Source organism: Neoarius graeffei, chromosome 2, assembly GCF_027579695.1.
Source record: "Neoarius graeffei isolate fNeoGra1 chromosome 2, fNeoGra1.pri, whole genome shotgun sequence".
Lineage (NCBI taxonomy): Eukaryota > Metazoa > Chordata > Actinopteri > Siluriformes > Ariidae > Neoarius > Neoarius graeffei.
In genome coordinates, this window is record NC_083570.1 from 101,930,579 (window position 1) to 101,951,448 (window position 20,870).

The window sequence follows — 20,870 nt, forward strand, 5'->3', positions numbered from 1 at the left end:
TTCTTTTAATTGCAGGAAGCTATCACATTTCCCAAAGACTGTTGGACGGCCATTTTCAAGTATCACTGTTTTGTATGAGCTGACTGTTTCCTTGTGGACATTACCTACACACACCTCCCCGATTACTACCCACCCTAAATCTAGGCGTTGGGCAAAGGGTGCATGATGAGGGCCATTGACTTGTTCCCTGACTTTGTGTGCACGCAAAACATCTCGTCCTAGCAGCAGGAGTATCTCTGCTTTAGGGTCCAACTCTGGAATGTACTTTGCAATGGACTTGAGATGTGGCTGGTGCAGTGCAGCGTTTGGAGTTGGGATTTCACTTCTGTTATTAGGAATGTCCTGACATTCAATGAGAGGTGGCAGTGGGATTACTACTGACCCATCTAAAGACTCTATCTGAAAGCCTTCAGCCGTTTTGCCCCATGTTTCAACTAGCCCAGAGCAAGTTCTCAGGTGGTAAGAGACAGGTTCGGTTTTAATGTTAAAAAGTTCGAAGAACTCCGGCCTAGCTAAGGAACGATTGCTCTGGTCGTCAAGAATAACGTAAGCTTTTACTGCACTGTTTTTGTCACCTTTAGGATACACCTGTGTGAGACATATTTTAGAACATGAACGACCCCACTGACCTGGACCGCACACTGTTGTGCAAGTTGTAGTTACTGCTGCGTTGTCTGGATTTTCTCCCTCCCCGCCATCCTCTTTAGCAGGAGAAGGAGCCCTGTCTGTTTGTGGTGGAGGACCAGGATGCATGACTGTGTCGTGGTATGTACTGCCGCATTCAGAGCACTTTACTGTAGATTTACAGTCCTTAGCGAGATGAGTGTCTGACGAACAGCACTTGAAACATATTCCTTTCTCCTTGAGAAAAGCCTTTCTTTCGTCCAGTAGCTTGTTCCTGAATGTCCTGCATTTCTTTAGTGGGTGGGGTTTGTTGTGCAGCGGGCAGTTCTTGTTAAAGTCTTTGTTGGGGGGCGTAATGTTAGTCTTGTGCACTACGATTGGTTTAGCTGAGTGAAAGTTCTTTTGGTAGGGCCTTTCAAGTTTTAAGTGCGTTTGACTGTTGTACTGGTTGAAACTTGGATCGTTACGTTTCTTGGCCTCTTTACATATGAATTTGCAGAAGTAGCTGAAAGGAGGAAAACAACCATCATTTTCCTCTTTGTATTGTGAGCCATGAGACATCCATTTCTCCTGGAGCCCGTATGGAAGTTTGTCCACAATTGGTCCGATTCCACGTGAAGTGTCTAGATAAAGCAGGCCGGGGAGATACCCGTCCTCCTTTGCACCGTGGATCTCTTGCAGCAGATCCCCTAGTTCCTGTAGCTTTACATTGTCCTTTGTTGTTAGTCTGGGAAAACTGTCTAGTCTCTGAAAGAGTGATTTTTCGATTATTTCAGGGGCTGCATAACACTCCCAAAGTCTCTCCCATGCTTTCTTCAGAGCAGTTTTGGGGTTGTTGATATGTACAGAGCGAATGCGTTTCACCTGATTGCTTGACTCTTTTCCCAGCCATTTTGTCATGAGGTCGAGTTCTTGAGTTGGTGTGAGAGCAACCTCTGCTGTTGCACCATTGAATGAAGAGAACCATGCCCTGAAATTCTCTGGCCTGTCATCATACTGGTAGAGACCCGAAGTGATGAGGTCTCGGCGTGCCATGTATTGTGCAAATGGCTCAGCTGAATGTAACATGCTTGCCGGTGTATTGTAGTGAGGCGTGAATGGGTTGGAGAATGGACTGAGAACTTTGTTTGTTTGTTCAACTTTTGGAGTCTCAGATGCTCTTTGAGTGAGCAAAGGTGCGTGATTGTCATCAGGCTTTGGCTTACTGCTTTTGGGCTGTGGCTTTGGATCTGAACCTTGTGATCCATCCCATGTCACTAATGTTTCACCTGAGTGACCATTGTTGTCATTAGCGGGGGGAACCGGTGGGGGGCCTTGAGGTTCAGAATGCTTAATCTGAGACCGCACATATTCCTGCGTTCTTTCTCTTTTTACTCCGTCTGATACTGATTTTCTGCTCTCACATTCTGCCTCTTCTTCTAGCACTGCTGCTTCAGCTACTGCAATGTCTGCTTCTCTGTGTAGCATTAGCACTTCAAGCTCTACATCAATTTTCGTTTTTTCCACTTTTAGCTGTGCTTCCTTACTTGCATATGAAGCCCTCACCTTCGCTGCCTCTGCTTTGGCTCGAGCACGGGCAACGCTGCTCACTGATGAAGATGTGATGACAGTTGAAGCTTTCTCTGACTTGTTGCTGGTGGCCATTTTGTCCCCGATGAAGCATCGAATGCTGCCTTTTCACTATAGCGCCATCGATATGACACCGAGTTAAACCACCAAAGAAGGACCGGGACCACAGGGAACGTGTTATTGAGGCTTTAATTTCCCTCTTCGGATGGTGAAAACTGCAACAATCCAGTACAATGCATTGAGAACATGAGCTGATACAATCACAAAAATAAAGTGCATAAACTTCGCATCTCTCCAAACTAATACAAAAATATAGTTGCCTAGACATCAAATAAACACTTTTCACAACTTACGGCATTGCCTTGTTAATACTTCAAGGTGGATGGAGACAGATTGGACATATGACAGTCAAGCCAGCCATAGCATGCGTCTTGTTTACCATGAGAACACCGAAACCGGAAATTGCGCGGCAAAACCGGAAGTAGTATTATTTCGCTATATTTTTTAACCAAAAGTACAAATAAACATGAAATATTTATGTAAAACACTTCTTAATGAAATTACAACCATTTTTTAGCCTTGTACCATATTTTAAACACATGAAATTATTTATTAAAGAAAAACAATTGCCTTAAGGGCAACACAGTGCCCCCTCAAGGAAACTAAGCCACCCACATGTGGGAGGGGACAATGTGGGTGCATTTAGTCAGTCCCTCAGTTTAGAACATGATATGCTGTCTGTTTATGAAGAAAGTTGCAAGTGTGCCCATAGTGGATGTATGATTGTGTACCAGAATGTGCACAAGTTAGCTAAATCTGATAGTCTCTTTTATACTGATGTTGCTGTGAAGAATCAAGTTTCATTGCATGCACTAATTGACAGTGGGTCCATGGCCTGTACAATGAGCGAAGAGGCCGAACAGAAACTACAGAGTGTTGGCTTATGTCCTGAAAGCAGCAATCTGGGCACTGACATTGTATTAGTCAGGTGTGGCGGAGTGCAAGTTAAACCTAAATGCACTTATCAGTTGGAAATGAATGTATATGGACAAGAAGTGAGTGTTCCTATGCTGGTCGTGCCAGGACAATGTGATGAATTGATTCTGGGCTCAAATGTGATAAAGCATCTGATTCACTAGCTGAAACAAAACTCCTGTTACTGGCGCGTGATGGGAAGGCCTAAATCAATGAATGACCCGGGAATTGAACATTTTCTGAATATGTTATCTGGAATTAACAGATGGAAGGGGGATGTGATTCCTGACATCATAGGCATGGCTAAGCTGACACAAGCTGTAACGTTGCTGCCACATCATGAACATCTTGTGTGGGGAAGGCTTCCAGCGAACTCGCCTGTTTCAGCAGGAAGTGCTGTACTCGTAGACGCTCCAAGTTCCTACACACATAAGAATATCATGGTGGGGAGAGCCATGGCTACAATGTCAGGTGACGGATGGGTGCCAGTCAAAATCATCAATCCAAGTGACAAGCAGGTCACATTGAGGTGGAATGCTAAATTAGCCGATGCTTTTCCTTGTGTTGCGTTGGAAGACTTGGATGTGAATGTTCCCTATTCTCCTCAAAAAGATCTCCGATTTCACAGTCAGAGCATGCATGATGCTGGTGGTCTCCTTTCACCGCCTTCCACCACCAACTTTAGTGATGCTTTGAGGCAACTTGGATTGAGTGACATTGACATTGATTCATGTGATGTTTCGTGTTATTGGAAAGGTCAGTTATGCAACTTGATTAAAAAGTATGAAGGCCTGTTTTCCAGAAACAAGTTAGACTGTGGTGAAGCCACTGACTGTTCATCGAATCCACCTGACTGATTCTCGCCCATTCAGACTGCCGTATCACCATGTTCCACCTGGGCATTACCAAAAGCTGAGACAGGTGCTGTCTGAGATGGAGGAAAAAGAAATTATCTGAAAGTCTTCCAGTGAGTGGGCGTCACCCCTGGTACTCGTATGGAAGAAGAACGGTGATTTGAGAGTCTGTGTGGATTATCGATGGCTGAATTCTAGGACTGTCAAAGATGCCCATCCATTGCCACATCAGGCAGACTGCCTGGCTGCTCTTGGAGGAAGTGCGTTCTTCAGCACCATGGACTTAACATCAGGATATTATAACATCCCCATGTGTGAAGAAGACAAGAAGCTGACTGCCTTTACTATGCCCATGGGGCTGCAAGAGTTCAATCGCATGCCCTAGGGCCTATGTAATGGTCCAGCTAGTTTCATGCGCCTCATGACCAACATATTTGGTGACCAGAATTTTTTGACACTGCTGTGCTATTTAGATGACCTCCTGGTCTTTGCACCTGATGAAGGTGAGGCTCTGAAGTGGCTTGATGCAGTGTTTAGCAGACTGAGTGCACACGGATTGAAGCTTGCACCTAAAAAGTGCTATTTTCTTCAGCGAACTGTGAAGTTTCTTGGTCATATTGTTGATGAAAGTGACATGTCAACCGATCCAGAAAAGGTAGAAGCAATTGCTGCCTTGACTGAAGAAGCACTAATGCTGGATGATGGTGTCACTCCTTCTCCGAGGAAAATAAAGTCATTTCTAGGCATGGTGATGTATTATCAGCGCTTCATTCAAAACTGTTCGAGCATTGCTAAGCCTCTTTTTGCCCTAACAGCAACACCAAAAATGAACAGAGGTCAGACTGCCTTTAAGAAGTTCAAGCCTAGTGACTGGACAAGTGACCAACGGAAATCTTTTGAACAACTTAAGTCAGCCTTACTCGAGTCAGTGGTCTTAGCTCATCCAGATTTCAACCATCCCTTTATCCTGTCAACAGATGCGTCATTAGATGGGCTGGGTGCAGTCATCTCCCAAGTTCCAGAAGGTGAGAGCAAGGCCCGTCCGATCGCTTTCGCAAGCAAGTACCCAGTGCACCGGCTGGAGTTTTTAGCCCTTAAGTGGGCAGTCTGTGATAAATTTAGCCATTGGCTAAAGGGTCACCAGTTTGTTGTCTGGACAGATAATAATCCATTAACATACATACTTACCAAGCCGAAGTTGGATGCATGCGAACAGAGATGGGTCACAAAATTAGCCACGTACAACTTCTGTATCAAGTACATTCCTGGCAGTAAAAACATTGTGGCGGATGCCCTCAGCAGACAGCCCTTTGTCCAGAGTTGTGTCAGTAAGAGGCTGGTGTCTGAGCTGTACGGAGCATTACTTGAGGAGGCACAACAGATTAAAGACAACTTTATACAGGAGGTCTTTAGGCTGAGTGCCAATCAACAAGAGGTCAGTTGTTGCACAAACACCACTCGGCTGGAACATCTTTCACATGACTGCGACGAAGTGAAAGCCATGTTCAAGGGTCATATTGAGTGGGAGATGGGGCCGGATGGGTGAGCCATCTCTTGGCTTGTCCATGATGTACAGCAACTGGTTCCTACTGGCCAGAGCCCCTTACCTGTGTTTTCTATCTAGGAGCTGCAAGGCAAACAGCAGCAAGACAGTTATCTTTCCAGAGTCCTCTTTTATGTCTTGCGTGGTAGGTGGCCGTTGAGGAGGGAAAGGGCTCATGAATCAGACAGTGTCTTGAAAATGTTAAAGCAGTGGGACAAGCTCAAGATCCTCGATGGGTTACTTTACAGAGTGAGCAAAGACTCATTGACTGGCAAGAAAAGGTACCAGTATGTGGTTGCTGCTTCTTTGGCTAGGCAAGTGCTGCAGGGCATCCATGATGATGCAGGCCATCAGGGGCAGCACAGAACATTATATCTGGTGAGGCAGAGGTTCTTCTGGGCTGATATGGAACGGAATGTCCGAGAATATGTGAAAACCTGCAAGCGATATGTGGTCAGCAAGACTCCTGAACCAGAAGCTAGAGCTCCTCTTGAAAGCATTAGGACCACAAGTCCACCGGAACTGGTGTGTATTGATTTTTGGTCTGTGGAGGATTTGAATAGGAAAAGCATGGATGTGTTAGTGGTCACTGACCATTTTACTAAAATGGCCCATGCCTACACCTGCCACGACCAGTCTGCAAAACAAGTTGCATGCCAGCTCTGGGACAAATATTTTTGTGTGTATGGGTTCCCTGAAAGAATTCACTTGGACCAGGGTGCCAATTTTGCAAGTGAACTGATCCGAGAATTGTAGCAAGTTGCTGGAGTTAAGAAGTCCAGAACCACGGCGTACCACCCCATGGGAAAGTTGAATGGTTCAATAGGACTTTGGGCAGCATGATCAGAACCCTTCCTCCTAGAGTGAAGCAGAAATGGCCACAGATGTTACAGACCTTAGCGTTTGCATACAACTGCACTGCACATGAATCAACGGGTTATGCACCCTTCTATTTAATGTATGGCAGAGCACCATGTCTACCAGTCGATGTTATGTTTCAAAATGCTGAAAGGGACTGTGATATTGTAGACTATGATCAGTATGTTGCTAGGATGAGGCAAGATCTGAAGGAGGCTCTGTCAGCTGCTCAGGCCAACGCTGTCACAAGCCAAGAATGCCAAGCAGACTTGTACAATAGGAAAATGAAGGGACACGTCATTGCTGAAGGTGACCGGGTCTTGTTGGCAAACAAGGGTGAATGGGGACGCAGGAAGTTAGCAGACAGATGGGGGTCCACTTCATACGTCGTCGTCTCCACCGACCCCAGGTTCCATACTTACCGTGTCAGGAACACAAGTAATGGTCAGGAGAGGATTGTTCACTGCAATTTGCTCCTCTTGGCTAATTTTTTGCCAATTGAGATGGACAGTGATGCCCATGAGCCAATCCTGAGTGAGACATGTGAGTCGGGGGATGAACAGGATGACTTGCATTTGGACGATTCGCTTGCTGCTGGATCAGAGACTGACAAGATGGCCTGGACAGCCAATTGGGTAGCAGAGGCCTCTGCCACCAACCAGCTACCAGAGGCTTCATACGCACAGGGTGCAGACGTGGCCGTGCAGTTGACCACGGGGGAGACTGGTGAGTCGAACAATGTTCTATCAGAACCCCGTGTATGTGCCAGTCAAAGTGCAGACCAGAGATCTGAGATTTCTGTGCAGCATTCCAGTGTTGAAAGTTCCCCAAGTAGTAGAGTGGGTGTAGTGAAGACCCGGGTGGGAAGGATAGTTAAACCAGTGAATCGACTGATTCAGAACATGGCACAGCAATATGCTCAACACACAAACAGCTCAGTGTATAGTTTAGCTAGAGCATTGATGTCATGTGGTCTCACACACACACACACACACACACACACACGACACTACAATGGTTAGTGAGTGACGTTTATTTTGTTTTACATCATTGTTTTCTCTCGTTACATGTCAAGTCAAATGGCAGAATTCAGTCTGGTATGATATAGGCAGTGTATACGGCACTCCTGTAGCAAGTACACTGTGGGGGGTCTGCGCAGCCCTCTATGGTTGCTTTCCCTTTGAGTTGGGTGACATATGTTGCAGTATACTGTGGAGTATACTTTGTCCAGTAGTGTTTGCTCTTGTCCTTTAGTGTTTGACTTGTATTGATAGTTTGGTGAAGTTCAGGGGGGAGTATGTAATAGTCATGAATAAAATATCTCTTTAGTGAACTTCCCCAAATCTGTACTGTATTGTATATAGGTTAAGATGCTGTGGTTATTGTTTCTGATGGGGCGGTAATTAGTGTAACATCTGAGAACTTCCCCACAGTCTGGGAAGTCTTGGAAGGGGTAAGGTGGTTTTATGATTCCTCCGTGAATAAAACTTAATATTGTTTATTTTCTATATTATCTGCGAGTTTTGTTTATTTTCTTCTGTGATAATATTCTGTGATACTTACATTATGTTCCAATGTCAAATATACAAATTAGCGTAATTAAACCCGTGTAAAAGACGATTGTTTATCTAGTCACTAAGTGGGTGATAAGTGGGTGCTAACTGGTGCATTATGTTGTAGGAATACCACCATTTTGTCCCATCCAAGTGTGTGAATGCCTGCCCTGTCATCTGTGTTGCAGGTAACGTTGTTTGCCTGTGCAAAGTTAATAAGACGTGTATTTCTTTTTCACTTGTTTCATTTACTGTAATACGAATGCCTTGATATTTTTGTTTAACACAGTATAGGCCTACTATACTGGCTAGTTTAGTTCAGGTATTTTGTCACACAGTCTGGGAAGTCTTGGAAGGGGAATACCACCATTTTCTCCCATCCAAGTGTGTGAATGCCCACCCTGTCATCTGTGTTGCAGAAATACTGTAAATGCCATGGATTAAGACCCCAACTCCTCTGCTTTATCTCTACCCTCCACAAAGACTGTTAGTTTTATTATTAATGTAGCTGACCAGTTAAATGCTGCTACACGACTGGTGTACAAAGCAACATGATTCATGCTAGGAATAACATCATTGGCACCTGGAACATTAGAACACTGAGAACAACAGGCAAAGTGGAAGAACTGGCACACGAGATGACCAGATACTGCTGCCACATCCTAGGGCTCTGTGAAGTAAGGTGGAAGGACATGGGAGAAACAATGACCCAGGACGGTAACAAACTATATTTTAGTGGAAGAGAGGACAAACTTGAACAGGACATGGGGTTCCTTGTTCACAAGGACACTGAACACTGTCATGGGCTGTTGGCCAGTGTCTAGTCGACTTATCACCATCCATCTGAGAGCAACCCCTTTCAACATCACAATAGTACAAGCATATGCCCCTACATCAGACTACAATGATGAAAATATAGAGGAGTATCATGACCAACTCCAAGAGGTCTTGAACCAAACTCCCAAGAAAGACATCCTTGTTGTGCAAGGTGACTGGAATGCCAAGATAGGAGAGGACACCTACAAAGACTGGGAGGGTGTTTGTGGACCACACTGCAACAAAGACACAAATGAAAGAGGCTTGAGGCTCCTGGAATTTGCCAGCAACAACGATCTCCAGCTGGTGAATACACTTGGTCCACACAAAAAATCCAGACGATGGACATGGCATAGCCCAAATGGAGAACACCACAATCCGATAGACTACATCATGGTGCAGAGACAGTTTCGATCCAGTGTGAACATTGCACAAACACAAAGCTTTCCAGGAGCTGACAATGGAAGTGATCATTATCTAGTGATGATGACATTCTGACTGTGTCTGAAGAAAGTTCACAAGCAGAGTAACACAAGGATCAAGTTTGACCTTGAGAAAGCTGAAGGATCCAGAAGTAGCAGAAGCTTTTCAAGCAATGATAGGAGGGAAGTTTGCACCACTCACTCTGATAGACCCAGATGACACAGACACATTGATGGTTAGTTTCAACACAGCAGTGACAGAAACAGCGAGCAAAATTCTTGGCAAACATCAACCAGTCAAAAAAACATGGGTCACATCCGACATCCTACAGCTGTGCGACAAATGCAGAGAGTTGAAGAAAAAGAAGAATGAAACAGAAGAAGGAGCAGAGCAGTATAGGGCAGTCAACAAAGAAATCAAAAAGACCATGACAGAGGCAAAAGAAAAATGGATCAGTGAGCAATACCAAGACATTGACGTGAACCTCAAGAGGAACAACAGCAAGAAAGCATATCAACTGGTGAAAGAACTGACAAGGACAAAACAGGGAAAAAGTTCTACAATACAAGACAAAGATGGAAAGTGCCTCACTGAAGACCAAGACATTCTGAAGAGATGGACAGAATACTGCTCCGACCTGTACAACCACAGAACCTTAAGAGATCCAGAAGTTCTAAATGTTCCCACAAATACAGATACTGACAGTCACTCCATCCTCTGAGAAGAAGTAGAGGCAGCAGTAAGATCGCTGAAAAAGGGGAAGTCAGCAGGGGTTGACAACATTCTGGCAGAGCTAGTTCAAGCCGGAGGGGATGCCATGATTAGCACCCACCTAAAAATCTGCAACAAGATCTGGCAGACAGGAGAGTGGCCAACACCATGGACACAGTCACTCTTCAGCACCCTTCCCAAGAAAGGAAATTTATGACACTGTCAGAACTACTGCACGATCAGCCTCATATGCCACCCAAGCAAGGTCATGTTGAAGATCTTACTGAATAGACTGAAGCCACAAACAGAGATCATCATTGCTGAAGAACACATGGGTTTCAGAGCAGGGTGCAGCACAACAGAGCAGATCTTCAACCTCAGAATACTCTGTGAGCAGTACCTTCAACATCAGCAAGACCTCTACCATGTCTTCATTGATTTCAAGAAGGCATTTGACAGGGTGTGGCATGCAGCTTTGTGGGTGACCATGAAGTTGTACAACATCAATGCAAACCTGATCAAAATCATTAAACAGCTGTACAACAAGGCCACCAGTGCAGTGCACTATAACAGCAGCATCAGAGAATGGTTTCAAACAACAGTTGGAGTAAGGCAGGGTTGTCTACTCTCGCCCACTCTTTTCAACATCTTCCTTGAGAAAATCATGGCTGACGCACTGGAACATCATGAGGGATCAGTCAGCATTGGTGGCAGAACAATCACAAACCTTCGCTTCGCAGATGACACTGACGGACTAGCAGGATCAGAAAAAGAGCTCGCGAGCATAGTAGAATGCCTGGATAAGGCCTCCACTGCCTACAGCATGGAAATCAGTGCAGAGAAGACTAAACTGATGACCAACAACACCAATGGCATCATCACTGATATCAGGGTCAATGGCCAGAAGTTGGAAACAGTTCAAAGCTTCAAGTACTTGGGAGCCATTTTATCAGACCAGGGATCCAAGTCAGAAGTAGTATGCAGGATTGCACAGACAATAACAGCACTGTTAAACTGAACACCATCTGGAAAGATAGAAATATCTCGTTCAGCTCCAAGATCAGACTGATGCGCTCCCTTGTCATCTCCATATTCCTGTATGCCTGTGAGTCATGGACCCTGACTGCAGATCTGGAGAGAAGGATACAGGCAACGGAGATGAGATGCTTCTGGAAACTCCTTGGCATCTCCTACAAAGACCACATAACTAACAAAGACATATGCAGCAGAATCCAGCAAGCCATTGGGCCCCATGAAGATCTCCTGACCATTGTGAAAAAGCAAAAATTGAAATGGTATGAGCATGTCACAAGATCAGAAGGACTTGCAAAGACAAGCCTGCAAGGCATTGTCCAAGGAGGAAGAAAAAAAGAAGCAGACAAAGAAAGAGATGGGAGGACAACATCACAGAATGGACAGGCCTAAAACTCAGCATCACCCTGAGAAAGGCAGAACAGAGAGAGGAATAGAGGAAACTGGTTGCCAGGTCTTCAGTGGTGCCCCAATGGTCATCCAGACTACAGGATAGATAAGAAGATGAGATGATAAACAGTGTTGTAGTCAAGTCACTAAACCTCAAGTCTGAGTCCAGTCTCAAGTCCCCAGTGTTCAAGTCTGAGTCAAGTCCAAGTCATTAAAGAAAACTGAGTTGAGGCCACTATTGATCCGAGTTGAGTCCAAGAACAAGACTCCAACCACACCATTTGACAGTGGCTGTTGCTGCCATTATGTGAAAGCGTCTTTGCTACTGTGTTGGACTAATGTTACTGCTTGACTGCCCCATTTTAGTTAATAGGCTACAGATAAAAAGCTTGTTTATTGCTCAGCCAGCCCCACTCACTATCAACAGAACAAATAACATGAGAGAGGTTTAACACTAGCTAGTTCATCGGTCAGCAAGCAAGCCCCACCATAAACAGGGCAATGAACACAGTGTGTCACTTACTTCTCTGGGTGGAGTCTTGCCAAATGACGACTGAAGTTTGAGGTTGTTCCTGTCGTCTTCTCAATAATTCTACATATGGAACACATAGCAGTGCATTTTTTTCCCACTGCACAAGACATCTGTATAAGCAAAGCGGACAATCCTAGGGGTGTTCTCTCCAGGCATTTTAGTGCCATTAACGTCAGTTTGTTCCTGAATATGACGTATGAACAGGTGAATGTGCATTCTCTTGCACAAACTTAGTATAAAAATTACTGTAGATATAAATATATTATGCCAAAATATGGCATGTTGCAAAAAATAAAGAAAAAATCCGAGTCCTCGTCTCCAATTTACAAGTCTTAATGCATGAGTCCGAGTCCAAGTCATCAGTGCTCAAGTCCTTAAAATTAGGGTATGAGTCAGACTCAAGTCCAAGTCCTGGATTTGAGTACTGCAAGCCTGGTTCTAAAAGATATGTTTGGTGCAAAAACAAAACAGCTTATTATCCAAAGAACACCATACTCACAGGGAAACATGGTGGTAGCAGCATCATGCTATGTGGCTGCTTCTCGTCAACTGGGACTTGGGCTCTAATCAAGAAAAAGCATACCTGTCAACCCATTTCAGAGTCCAGCCTTATAAACCCTCACAAAAACCCTTATTGAAGACAAAAAAAAAAAATCCTTACAAACTAAAAATGAGACAACTACTGTATGTTGTTTGAGGCATAATATATTGAAAACAAACAAGGAAAAACCTGAAATGTACTTTTTCCACATCATAATTTGCTATATGATGTTCATGATCATGTCCATCCAATAATTCATTTCATAATTCAAAATACTGATATTTCTTTCAGAATTAGGGTCAATACTATTAGTTATTGCCCGTGAACCTGATTTCCTCTGAATGGCCCAGGGGAGAGTTGAGTGGACACATGTGACATACATGTTTTCACTGTGTTCTGTCAAAATGATGTAAATCACTCCCTGTGTTTCCTCAGTGACATAGACTTGGCCTTAGCAGAAGTCTCCGGTGAGGAGTGCTGATTGCGAAGTCCCTTACAATTGAAACTCCCAGGTGAGTCGGGGAGGGGGATTCCCCACCAAGGCTGCACGCAGTGTTTTAGCATGAGCATGTAGCCTTTGGGAAATGAATAGTGTGTTGGATTAGCACTAATCCCATGTTTTTGAAAATCGAAAATGTTGTCTTGGGCCCCTCTGGGGTGCCACCAATCCATGCGCAAAGTATGGAGTATGTGCATCCAACCATGTCGATTTGCATAGGTGAACAGTCAGAGAGACAGACAGCCTTCCTTTAGGAGTATAGATGAATGTATAAGCAGGGCTTGAAATTCGCGGTGGTCCGGTCACCCGAGGTGACTTAATTTGTCATTTGGCGGGTAATTCCTGTCACTAGCCAGCCCAGCTGGCTAGTTGAAAATAAAAAATATATATATGAAGCAAAGATTCAGACTAGGGCTGTGCGATATATCGGATATACTCAATATATCTCCGAAAATTCTGTGTGAGATACATAAAATTATTATATTGTAACTAGCGAGTATTTTATGGTCATCTGCCGACTTGTGTTTGTTTTGTGTTTGTTGCATTTGTTTAAAACCTTTTCCGGTGGTTTTCTCCCTGTCCCTCAGGCAGTAACGTGAGAGGCTGCCTAAGGGTAAAAAAACCAATAAAGTCACACACTCTCCAACCAATCCCGGGCGACGTCTAGGTGCTGAAAGGAACTTGCAGGAAGATTTCCTAGTTTCAGTTTACAGCGCTGACTCAGTTCATGCAATCGCTGGTGTTGCATAGGGTACCATGTAAGCTCTGTCAAATTAAAAATGGAAGCAGACAAATTGGTTCCTAAAAGAACTAGTAAGGGGTCAGTCATCTGGCATTTTTTTGGATATCGTGAGGAGGACGTGGAACAGCAAATGCCAATTTGTAAAGTGTGCAAAAAAAAAACTGTCATCACGAAAGGCAGCTGCACTACAAAGCATGTTGGACATATTTTGGGTGCTATAGTCATGATAGTAAGTATATTTGTTTTCAATACTCATGCACCAAGTTGCCAAGTTTTCCAATATATTATTATTTGTTGATATTAGATTATGGTGCTCTGTGTTGTTCTCATTTATGTATTTAACAACAGTATCAAAATACTCGGGTCTTAAAATAAATGCACATTAGTCATGAACAATGGTAACTACTCTTTTGCGTTATTTTTGACAGAAGTAAAATTCATACATGAACAAATTTTGGCTAGTTGATTTTCTGTTTGGCTAGTTACTTTGGAAGGTAACTAGTCTGGCTGGCTGGTGAAAAAATATATGAATTTCAAGCCCTGATAAGCATGTGTATATTGTACATTTGACTTTGAAAAGAATCTACAAGTGGAATGTATAGATGAAGAGTAAACGTTTTAGCCATTTACTAAAACAGCTGGAACAATTTGCCATTTAAACAGGCTAACCCATTGAGGAAGAACCCTCCCGCTGTACTTCATTCTTTTCACCAGGGATCCCATTGCGTTTCTCAGTTTTAAATACACTTTCAAAACTACATGCCTAGAAAAACAGAATGGCTCTGGGCCCTTTTGTTCAGCTCATAAGGGTGCAAAATGTTATTTGGTTTCATGCAGATGCTTGACTTTAGAGTACGATATCAAAGTGAGTTTTCAAGCACCGAGCTAACCTGGTCTCAGGATGATAATAGCTGAGATGTTGAGAATGAGACCTTCTGCCTGCATAACACAATGGTTTCCAGTTCAATTGTCTACTGCTTGTTTCACTCTTGATTCAGAACTCTGCTTTAAAAAGCAGATTACTGTCATTAAGAATAGCTTTTCCAGTTGAGAATGATTTCCCATCTCAAACTTTCTTTATCCTTTGAAGACCTAGAAAAAGTCATTCATGCCTTTATTACATCCCGGCTAGATTATTGCAATTCCCTCCATCTTGGTCTCCCCCAGTCTCAATTAATGCATTTACAGTTGATGCAAAATGCAGCTGCTAGACACTGCTGACAGGTACCAAGAAGAGAGAGCATATTACCCCTGTCCTGGCTTCTTTACACTGGCTTCCCATTAGTTTTAGGATCCAATTTAAAGTCCTACTAATAGTCTACAAGGCGCTGCATGGTCAAGCCCCTACTTACATCTCAGATCTCCTAAAACCACCACCTGTACCTAGGTCCCTTAGATCTGCTGATAAAGGTCTCTTCCATGTGGCCCGGACTCGCCTCAAACAAAAAGGTGATAGGGCATTTGCAGTAGCGGCTCCAAGTCTGTGGAACTGTTTGCCCCCAGACATTAGATTCGCCCCCTCTATCTCCTCTTTTAAATCCAGGCTCAAAACTCACCTCTACTCACTGGCTTTTGCATCATCTTAGCTGCCCATTCCCTAGTTCTTTTTGTAGTGGGTGTTATTCAATGTTGTTGTTCATTTGTTGTTTGTGTAATTCTGGCCTCTTTGTCTGTCAATCTCTGTGTTTGTAATGTGTATTTCTGTTGCAGCTATTAATGCATCTTTTCTTTTCTTTTGTGTTGTGTTTGTGCATTTTACTTCTGATTTCCTAGCTACCCTATGTACTGTACAGCACTTTGGTCAGTGAAAACTATTTTAAATGTGCTTTATAAATTAAATTTACTTACTATGTGTAATATGCACTGAACACAGAATAAGTACTTTCAGAATAAAAATGTTTTGACAAAAAACTAGGACTCCATAAGACTATTAGAATACCCCCATAAGTCTGACAAAAATAAAAAAAATCCACAAGATTTAGGTCTATTCCTTATGGGTTGACAGCTAAAATAGAGGGAATCATGGAAAGTTCCAAATCCCAATCTATTCTGGCACAAAACTTGCAGGCCTCTGATAAACACCTGAAGATGATGAATAACCTTTAACCTTCTAGCACAGTCACAACCCAAACACAAAGACCACTCAGAGTCAAGAACTAAGTCCTATCAAAAACCTGTTCTTACATTACAAAAACCTGCCATTTTAACAAGGCTGTATAGAATTTTTTATATGCACTGTACACACACACACACACACACACACACACACACACAGAAATACCTTTACCTTGACATTCAAAATATCAATAAAAAAAGCACCCAGCAAAAAATGTAACATGCAGTCATCTGTAGTATCAGTATTCATGTTTTGATCATTCACACATGTGGATAGGTAGCACGGGCCTGAACGTCTGCAACAATACTAAGTGCAAACTCTGTTGCTGTGTATAAAGAGAATGCAGTTAACAACTGGATGAGTCAACAATAACAAAGCCAATCCACCAGCAAGACTACATTACAGAACAATGACTCAGTGTGTAAGCAAGAAACAAACAAATTACACACATAAAAACTTGTTTGAATGCTATGAGGTAGGAAGAGATTATAATAAAAAGTCATTTGGGTAAAGATTAGATTAACCAGATGTAATATCCAAGAAGACAGAGGTAAACCCATGGGAAATCATCATATTTTCCTCAATGTCTCATCTAAAAAGTTAAGACAAGTGGTTTACTATAAATAAGAACCTGAGCAGTTAAGCCTTGCTGAAGGGTCCAAAAGTGGGATTTGAACTCAACCCTCCGGCATCTTTACTGAAACTTTAATGTGCACTAGTAAAAAATAAATAAATAAATAAATAAATAAATAAATAAATTCAGTGGGCGGCACGGTGGTGTAGTGGTTAGCGCTGTCGCCTCACAGCAAGAAGGTCCGGGTTCGAGCCCCGGGGCCGGCGAGGGCCTTTCTGTGCGGAGTTTGCATGTTCTCCCCGTGTCTGCGTGGGTTTCCTCCGGGTGCTCCGGTTTCCCCCACAGTCCAAAGACATGCAGGTTAGGTTAACTGGTGACTCTAAATTGACCGTAGGTGTGAATGTGAGTGTGAATGGTTGTCTGTGTCTATGTGTCAGCCCTGTGATGACCTGGCGACTTGTCCAGGGTGTACCCCGCCTTTCGCCCATAGTCAGCTGGGATAGGATCCAGCTTGCCTGTGACCCTGTAGAACAGGATAAAGCAGCTAGAGATAATGAGATGAGATGAGATAAATAAATTCAAAATGTTTAAGTCCTTGAATCCATCCTCCATTTACACCATGTTTACAAAGCTCCACCACCAGGTTCCAGGGCCATTTGTAGAGTAGATTTCAACTAAAGATATGCTGTTTTCAACTTACCTTGGAAATGGGAAGTCGGAACTTAGAATGATGTCACCGTCAACATCCATGCGTTCAAAGTCAAAAGTCAAAATTCCTCCCATACCAGGACCTGATCTTCCTAGGCAGTCTTCCGTCCCAGTACTAACTAGGCCATGAAGGCACATTGGGTGGCACTGATCTCCACTTCTATGCCTGGAAGGAGGAGGGGGTTTGGAGGGTGGGAGCAAAGAACCAGAGACCAGAGGTTTAAGCTGTGACACATGGAATGTGGGGTGGATGCATTGCATGGTGAGTGGTAGTGCCAGTCTGATGGAACATGGGTTGATTACCTTTTTGATGAGGAAGGGTCCTAGGTACCTGGGATCCAGCTTGCGGGAGACAGTTCTGAGTGGCAGATGGCATGTGGAGAGCATGACTTGTTGCCCCACCAGGTAAGTGGGTGCCTTAGAGCAGTGTTTGTCGGCCTGTCTCTTGGATGCTAGGGTGGAGCAAATGAGTTTTCTCTGGGCCAATGCCCACGTCCTCCTGCAGCGGCATATGAAGGTCTGGGCTGAGGGTATGGCGACCTCCTCCTCTTGGTTGGGGAAGAGTGGTGGTTGGTAACCTAGGGAGCACTGGAAGGGTGAGAGACCTGTGGCAGATGAAGGCAGAGTGTTATGAGCGTACTTGATCCAGAGTAGGTACTTACTCCAAGAACTGGCATCCCTGGACGCCATGCACCTGAGTGCAACCTCCAAAGCCTGGTTCGCCTGTTTTGCCTGGCCGTTGGTCTGTGGGTGGAAGCCTGAGGTGAGACTACAGGTGGCCCCGATGAGTTTGCAGAAGGCCCTCCAGAACTGTGCAGTGAACTGAGGGCCCCAGTCAGAAACAATGTCAGTGGGTAGTCCATGTAGGCAGAAGACGTGGTGGATGAGCAATTCTGCAGTTTCTTTGGCTGAGGGGAGCTTGGGAAGAGGAATGAAATGGATGGTCTTGGAGAAACGGTCAATGACAATGAGGATGCATGTGTTGCCACCTGAATTGGGGAGTCCAGTGACGAAGTCCAGGGTGATGTGAGACCAAGGTCGATGTGGAGTCGGGAGGGGTCTTAGCAAGCTGGCAGGGGGTCGATTGGCTGTCTTGTTCCAGGAGCATGTGTCGCAGGCTGCCATAAACTCCTGGACATCCTCTTTGATGGATGGCCACCAAAAGCGCTGCTGGATGAGTGCCAGGGTTCGGGCGGCTCCCGGATGACAGGCCAGCTTGGAGCCATGACCCCACTGCAGCACCTGGGTTTGCACAGGACAGGGAACAAACAGATGGTTAGGAGGAGTGTTGTTGGGGTTACCTTCACTGGGGTCCTGCTCCAGAGCCTTCTGCACAAGCATCTCAACCTCTAGAATGGCAGCTCCCACCAGGCAGCATGGAGAAAGGATGGTCTCGGGCAGCTTGGATTCCTCTTGGTGGGAAGAGAACATCCTGGACAGGGTTTGCCGTTTGGAGCCTGGGCGGTAGGAAAGCATGAAGTTGAACCGGGAGAAGAAAAGAGACCAACGGGCTTGACGGGAATTCAAGCGTTTGGCAGACTTGAGGTATTCCAGATTCTTATGGTCTAGGAAGACTAGGAAGGGGAGCTCCAACCCCTCAAGTCAGTGCCTCCACTCCTCCAAGGCTAGTTTAACATCAAGTAGTTCTCGGTCGTCGATGTTGTAATTTTGTTCACCTGGGGATAGCCGGCGGGAGAAGGAGCATGGGTGGACCTTGTCATCACTGGCCCTCTGGGATAGTATAGCTCCGACCCCTGACTCAGAAGCATCGACCTCGACAATAAAATGCTTGGTAAGATCGGGTATGGTGAGAATGGGTGCTGTGGTAAACCTGTGCTTGAGCATGGCAAAGGCTTTCTCTGCTTCCTCCCCCCACTTGAATTGGGTCTTGGTTGAGGTCAGGGCTGAAAGAGGTCCTGAAGTTGCGAATGAAGTGCCTGTAAAAGTTGGCAAATCCTAGGAAGTGCTGGAGCTCTCGTCTCGAAGACGGGGTGGGCCAATCGGCAACTGCCTCGAGCTTGAGGGGGTCCATCTGGATCCTTGCTGGGGAGATGATGAATCCCAGAAACGAGACGGAGCTCTGGTGAAATTCGCTCTTTTCCGCCTTGATGAACAACTTGTTCTTGAGCAGGTGCTGGAGGACCTGCCGGACATGACCCCAATGTTCCTCCAGGGAGTGGGAGAAGATCAGGATGTCATCCAGGTACACAAAAACAAAGATGTTTAGGAAGTCCCTTAAGATGTCATTAACGAGTGCCTGGAAGACTGCGGGTGCATTGGTCAGGCCGAAAGGGACCACGAGGTACTTGTAGTGACCAGTGGTGGTGTTAAAGGCCGTCTTCCACTTGTCCCCCTCCCTGATCCTGATGAGATGGTATGCATTGCGTAGATCTAGCTTGGTGAATAACTTGGCTCCCTGGAGTAGTTCAAAGGCTGTGGTCATGAGCGGTAGTGGGTAGCGATTCTTGACCGTGATGGCATTGAGACCCCAATAATCAATGCAGGGACGGAGTGACTTGTCCTTTTCCACAAAGAAGAATCCTGCCCCTGATTGGGAAGAGGAAGAATGGATGATCCCAGCTGCCAAAGATTCGGAGATGTACTTCTCCATGGCTTGCCTTTCGACAGAAGAGAGTAGAGTCATCCTTTGGGTGGCACTGTCCCAGGTAGGAGGTTGATACCACAGTCATAGGGTCTGTGAGGAGGGAGGGACACTGCTCAGGTCTTGCTGAAAACAAGTTTGAGATCCAGATATTCCAAAGGCACATGAGAGAGGTCGGGGAACTCGCTGGCTGAAGGCTGCGGTGGTTTGGTGGGAGGCAGAGCAGAGTTCAGACAGGAAGCTAGGCAGGACTGGCTCCAGCCTAGGATGGTGTTGTCAGCCCAGTTAAGGTGGGGGTTGTGCTGCATTAATCATGGCAATCCTAGAATGATGGGTACATGGGGGTTGTTCATGATGTGAAGCTGGATGGTTTCTGAGTGGTTACTGGAAATCCTTAGGGTGAGCGGGGCGGTAAGGTGGGTGATGCTGGTCAAGCTGGTGCCATTGAGTGTCAGGACAGTGAGAGGGACGTCAAGAGCAAGTAGCGGGATTCCCAGATGCTTGGCAGTGGTGGAGCCGATCAGGTTCCTGTCCGCCCCTGAGTCGATGAGGGCCTGGAGGTGGTGATGCTGGTTGTCACGGATAATGATGACAGGAAATAACGGACGATTAGCGAGGGACTGGTTCTGAGCGTTGACCACCAGGGCCCCTTGATTCACTGGTGGGATCATCCTTTTAGCGGGCAGGCTCGGCAGATGTGTCCCAGTTGACCACAGTAGAAGCAGGCCCCTGTGCTCTGCCAGTGATGTCATTCCTCCGCTGACACCCGAACCCGGTCTACCTGCATGGGTTCGATGGACGCGGCGGGAGGTGGAGAGGAGGTGAATCTGGGGAGGTTCTTCTCTCTCCTCTGTTGCTGGATCCAAGTGTCGATGCGGTTGGTGAGGTCCATGAGGCTGGAGAGGTCTGACAGCAGGTCCTGCAATACCAACTCATCCTTGATGGCGTCGGACAAGCCGTGCAGGAACGCATCGATCTGGGCATTCTCGTTCCAACTGCATGAAGCTGCCAATGTCCGGAACTCGATGGCGTAATCTGAGGTAGACCGGGACCCCTGCAGCAGCTCCATGAGCTCTCTGGCTGCCTCCCAGCCAGACAGAGAGCGGTCAAAAGTTTGTCTTATCTCCCCAGAGAAATCCTTGAAACTGGAACAAAAGGGTGCATTGGCATCCCAGACTGCAGTTCCCCACTCTCTGGCCTTGCCGGTG